The sequence below is a fragment of the Calidris pugnax genome, unplaced genomic scaffold, assembly GCF_001431845.1.
Source record: "Calidris pugnax isolate Ruff unplaced genomic scaffold, ASM143184v1 scaffold210, whole genome shotgun sequence".
NCBI lineage: Eukaryota > Metazoa > Chordata > Aves > Charadriiformes > Scolopacidae > Calidris > Calidris pugnax.
In genome coordinates this window covers 249953-255703 of record NW_015091004.1, presented here as the reverse complement: position 1 = coordinate 255703, position 5751 = coordinate 249953, and the positions used below count along the sequence as shown (strand labels likewise).

Genomic DNA, 5751 nt, shown 5'->3' with positions numbered 1-5751 from the left:
CTCCAGACCCCTCACCATCTTTGTCGCCCTTCTCTGGACCCGCTCCAGCACCTCAATGTCTTTTTTATGGTAGGGAGCCCAAAACTGGACACAGTACTCAAGGTGAGGCCTCACCAGTGCCCAGGACAGGGGAATTGCCGTGTCCTTCCCCGCACCAGTGGGGACAGAAGAGCAGGGCTAGGAGTGAGAACAGCTTGTAGAAAAATGGGAGGCAGCAGGAGAAAGAGACCTATTTGGTAGCATAACTTACCCCATATTGCTAAGATGTTGGTTTTCTACTAAGCTGACCGTCGATAACTAGTAAAATGCTGAAATAATTCTTCCCTCCCCACAAAAAAAAAAAATTAAAAATTAAGAGAAAGCAACCCCCTTCCATTTCTTTTTTCCTTTCACTGACTGATGGTGCTTCATTAAATCTGGAGCATTATGTCAATTCCCATCAATGACAAGCATTTTCTAGTGGTCACACACCTCTGGCTCTGAACAGGCCGTGCTGCTCCAGGGGATGCTCAGCAGCTCAGCAGGAGGTAAATCCACTTCCTGCAAGGCTTCCATTTCGGGATTTCTTCCCCCCAAAAGCGCCACTAAACTCCTTATGCATTCAGCCGTGCCTCCACCTTCCTGCAATAAAACACACATGCTGCTACACTACTCTAGGACATCCTCTAGGATGTCCTCTGCTGCCCACCACCAGCAACCAGGGAAGGGCAAGGGGGAAAGGATCAGGAGCCTCCAGTTATCCTGAAATAGTTCCCTTTCTGGAAATTGTCCTGTCAGGCTCCTTTGGTCTCTGCAGGATCTCTGTCCCCTGGAAGCCCAGAGAGAAAAAACATTGGGGAAGCCAAGTGTATCAAAGACCATATGAATTAGAGCAGCTGTAGGTTTCTGACCGTTTCATCCTCTGTGAGATTTTCATGAGCTGGAAGCTTGGATGAGCACAAGCTGCTTGGCTCGGATGCAACATTTTCTCTGGATCAGCTGCCTGGCAGGAGGAGGTAGGGTGCTGGTTTTGGGAGACACCGTGCTGTCTGCCTGCTCCAGCTGCTCCTCCTCCTCACTTGCCCTAGAAGGGGGTCTGGAGGTCAAGCCAGTGGCAAAGGGGTGCTTCAAGCTTACTGGAGCCCATGGAAAGTATGAAAAGATGACTGTGGAGAGGAGCAATCATAGAATGGTCTAGGTTGGAAGAGACCCTTGGGATCATCGAGTCCAACCATCTCCCCTACTCTACAAAGTCCTCCCCTACACCATGTCCCTCAGCACTGCATCCAAACGGCCCTTAAACACAGCCAGGGATGGGGACTCCACCACCTCCCTGGGCAGCCTGTTCCAATGCCCGACCACTCTTTGGGTGAAAAATTCTTACTGATTTGCTCATAGAGCCTTAACGTCTGGGTCTGGAACCTCCACTGGAGAAGCCCAGAAGTTTGGCTGGTCCTGTACTGGCCTTTATGTGCATGGGAATGGAAGCAAAATGAGACGGGCTGCGAGGAGAAGGAATTAAACAAATAAATAAAGAAAAAGTGCTTGGGAACAGCAAGATGAGAAAAAACCAAACTGAGCCTTGGCGTGAACGTGCATTATTTCATAGAATCATAGAATCATCTAGGTTGGAAGGGACCTTAAAGATCATTTAGTCCAACCATCAACCTAACTCTGACAAAAAATAAATAAGAAATAAGCAATAAAAAAATCACTAAACCATACTCTTGAGGACCACGTCAACCCATCTTTTGAACACCTCCAGGGATGGTGCCTCAACCACTTCCCCGGGCAGCCCATTCCAATGCTGGGTAACCCTTTCCATGAAGAAATTTTTCCTAATATCCAATCTAAACCTCCCCTGGTGCAACTTGAGGCCATTTCCCCTTGTCCTATCTCCTGTGACCTGGGAGACCGACCCCCACCTCTCTACACCCCCCTTCAGGTAGTTATAGAGTGTGATAAGGTCTCCCCTCAGCCTCCTCTTCTTCAGGCTGAACAACCCCAGCTCCCTCAGCCTCTCCTCATAAGACTTACTCTCTTATTTTAAGACTTATTTGCTAGACATCGCCGTCTGATCTTAGAGTCACAAGCCTGAGCACTGAAACCACCGCGGAGTCATCACGGAGTTGCCAAACGAGGGTTTCAGCAAACTTCCCAGTACTCACCAGAGGCACCACACGACTCACGTGGTGGGCTGGGAGTGAGAATTCGTCACGATTTCGGTGAGGCACGTAGGCACTGGAGCTCCCTGGCAGAGCGTGATCCCATTTCACAGCAGCTCTTGAGGTTTCAAAATGAGTTCCCTCCGTCTGAAATGAAAGCAGCATCTTTCAGATATTGTTTTTTTTTTTTTAAAGGAATTTTGTTGAAATGTCTATTTTGGGATTAAAATCTGAAGCTTTTTCAGGACAGAGTGGATATTGTACTGCACAAGGCACTGGCTGGGAGGATGAGACACCCTGGCTGTCATCTCCACTCCCCTGGAGGCATGGGCACGGTTTGCTACCCCAGTAACTGTGAACACACCGAGCTCAGCAAGAAGATCCCTGTGGCTACAGTGTCCCTGAGCCAGGGGGACAGCACGAGGGTTGACATGTAGCTCCTCCAACTTGGAGCTTCCAACTTGGAAAAGGAGTAAGTGGTATAAAGTCAATTCCCATCAATGACAAGCATTTTCCAGTGGTCACACACCTCTGGCTCTGAACAGGCCGTGCTGCTCCAGGGGATGCTCAGCAGCTCAGCAGGAGGTAAAACCACTTCCTGCAAGGCTTCCATTTTGGGATTTCTGCCCCCAAAAGCGCCACTAAACTCCTTATGCATTCAGCCGTGCCTCCACCTTCCTGCAATAAAACACACATGCTGCTACACTACTCTAGGACATCCTCTAGGATGTCCTCTGCTGCCCACCACCAGCAACCAGGGAAGGGCAAGGGGGAAAGGATCAGGAGCCTCCAGTTATCCTGAAATAGTTCCCTTTCTGGAAATTGTCCTGTCAGGCTCCTTTGGTCTCTGCAAGATCTCTGTCCCCTGGAAGCCCAGAGAGAAAAAGGGAATACACTTGGGGAAGCCAAGTGTATCAAAGACCATATGAATTAGAGCAGCTGTAGGTTTCTGACCGTTTCATCCTCTGTGAGATTTTCATGAGCTGGAAGCTTGGATGAGCACAAGCTGCTTGGCTCGGATGCAACATTTTCTCTGGATCAGCTGCCTGGCAGGAGGAGGTAGGGTGCTGGTTTTGGGAGACACCGTGCTGTCTGCCTGCTCCAGCTGCTCCTCCTCCTCACTTGCCCTAGAAGGGGGTCTGGAGGTCAAGCCAGTGGCAAAGGGGTGCTTCAAGCTTACTGGAGCCCATGGAAAGTATGAAAAGATGACTGTGGAGAGGAGCAATCATAGAATGGTCTAGGTTGGAAGAGACCCTTGGGATCATCGAGTCCAACCATCTCCCCTACTCTACAAAGTCCTCCCCTACACCATGTCCCTCAGCACTGCATCCAAACGGCCCTTAAACACAGCCAGGGATGGGGACTCCACCACCTCCCTGGGCAGCCTGTTCCAATGCCCGACCACTCTTTGGGTGAAAAATTCTTACTGATTTGCTCATAGAGCCTTAACGTCTGGGTCTGGAACCTCCACTGGAGAAGCCCAGAAGTTTGGCTGGTCCTGTACTGGCCTTTATGTGCATGGGAATGGAAGCAAAATGAGACGGGCTGCGAGGAGAAGGAATTAAACAAATAAATAAAGAAAAAGTGCTTGGGAACAGCAAGATGAGAAAAAACCAAACTGAGCCTTGGCGTGAACGTGCATTATTTCATAGAATCATAGAATCATCTAGGTTGGAAGGGACCTTAAAGATCATTTAGTCCAACCATCAACCTAACTCTGACAAAAAATAAATAAGAAATAAGCAATAAAAAAATCACTAAACCATACTCTTGAGGACCACGTCAACCCATCTTTTGAACACCTCCAGGGATGGTGCCTCAACCACTTCCCCGGGCAGCCCATTCCAATGCTGGATAACCCTTTCCATGAAGAAATGTTTCCCAATATCCAATCTAAACTTCCCCTGGTGCAACTTGAGGCCATTTCCCCTTGTCCTATCTCCTGTGACCTGGGAGACCGACCCCCACCTCTCTACACCCCCCTTCAGGTAGTTATAGAGTGTGATAAGGTCTCCCCTCAGCCTCCTCTTCTTCAGGCTGAACAACCCCAGCTCCCTCAGCCTCTCCTCATAAGACTTACTCTCTTATTTTAAGACTTATTTGCTAGACATCGCCGTCTGATCTTAGAGTCACAAGCCTGAGCACTGAAACCACCGCGGAGTCATCACGGAGTTGCCAAACGAGGGTTTCAGCAAACTTCCCAGTACTCACCAGAGGCACCACACGACTCACGTGGTGGGCTGGGAGTGAGAATTCGTCACGATTTCGGTGAGGCACGTAGGCACTGGAGCTCCCTGGCAGAGCGTGATCCCATTTCACAGCAGCTCTTGAGGTTTCAAAATGAGTTCCCTCCGTCTGAAATGAAAGCAGCATCTTTCAGATGTTTTGTTTTTTTTTTTTAAAAAGGAATTTTGTTGAAATGTCTATTTTGGGATTAAAATCCGAAGCTTTTTCAGGACAGAGTGGATATTGTACTGCACAAGGCACCGGTTGGGAGGATGAGACACCCTGGCTGTCATCTCCACTCCCCTGGAGGCATGGGCACGGTTTGCTACCCCAGTAACTGTGAACACACCGAGCTCAGCAAGAAGATCCCTGTGGCTACAGTGTCCCTGAGCCAGAGGGACAGCACGAGGGTTGACATGTAGCTCCTCCACGCTTCTAATTTGAAAAAGGAGTAAGTGGTATGAAAAGTCGAACTCACAATAAGAGTTGAACTCAAATAAAGCTATTAAGGATTTGGCAGGACTATCAGGCATCCTGTGGCTTCCTAGCACCCCCGTCTGGTCTGTTGTCCCTGGCTCCTCTTCCAGACCAAAGCCAACTCCCAGGGACACGTAGGCTCCTACAGAGGCAACAGGTTGTATCTTGGATGTCCCAGCTCTGGTCTCCTCTGCCTACAGACAGCTCTCCTCCTGTTTGCTCCTGGCATGAAGAGCCTCTCGACAGAGGTTGAGGAGGTGACACTTTGACTTAGACAGAATTCATGGAAAAATGAACCAAAGTGACTTGTGTTTGCATCAGTCTCTCGGCCAGCAGGAAGCCTCAACTCCTGACAGCGGGCAGCAGACCCCCAAAATATGATCTGAACCATATTTTGCCCATCCAAGGACAAGAAAAGCCCTCAGCAGGAGCGCCTGTCCCTCTGGTTCCTGCTACCCCCTGCACAGAGCAGAGCTTCCAGACTCACACCAGGATGCTCCAGAGGAGGAACAAACAGGCTGGAAGCCTGACAGCTAGCTGAGCGCGTTGGCTTCGCTTGGATCTCCTCACAAGCTGCCAGCTCAGCTAGACAGAAGGCTGTTTTCCTATTTATTTAATAATTAAAGTGAAAGGCATCTTCTGGGAAGCCTATTTTTCTCGTTTACCAGATGAGGTTACAATAGTCAGCTGTTTGCCTAAAGATGGACACGATGCTGCTCACTGCGGTATCAAGGCCTAGATGGAGTTGAGAGTGGACACAAGGTCATGCTGAAGGAAGCAAGACACACACTCACTATCTACGCATGACCTTCAAACAAGCTGTGGATGGCATGAAGCCTCTGTGATCCTGCGTTCAGCCCAGGACTCCGTTCCTGAGTTCATACCCTCAAGACGGAGCTGGGGC

At 49.4% G+C, this 5751-nt stretch overlaps 1 long non-coding RNA gene across 1 annotated transcript in view; it reads right to left on the bottom strand.

The window, feature by feature from the left end:
- Positions 1 to 2258, bottom strand: part of LOC106895929 — a 29289-nt gene extending 27031 nt beyond the window's left edge. The window contains exon 1 of the long non-coding RNA XR_001413550.1: positions 2148 to 2258. This is a non-coding gene — a long non-coding RNA (uncharacterized LOC106895929). The remainder of the gene's footprint in view (positions 1 to 2147) is intronic.
- Between the last annotated feature and the right edge of the window lie 3493 nt (positions 2259 to 5751).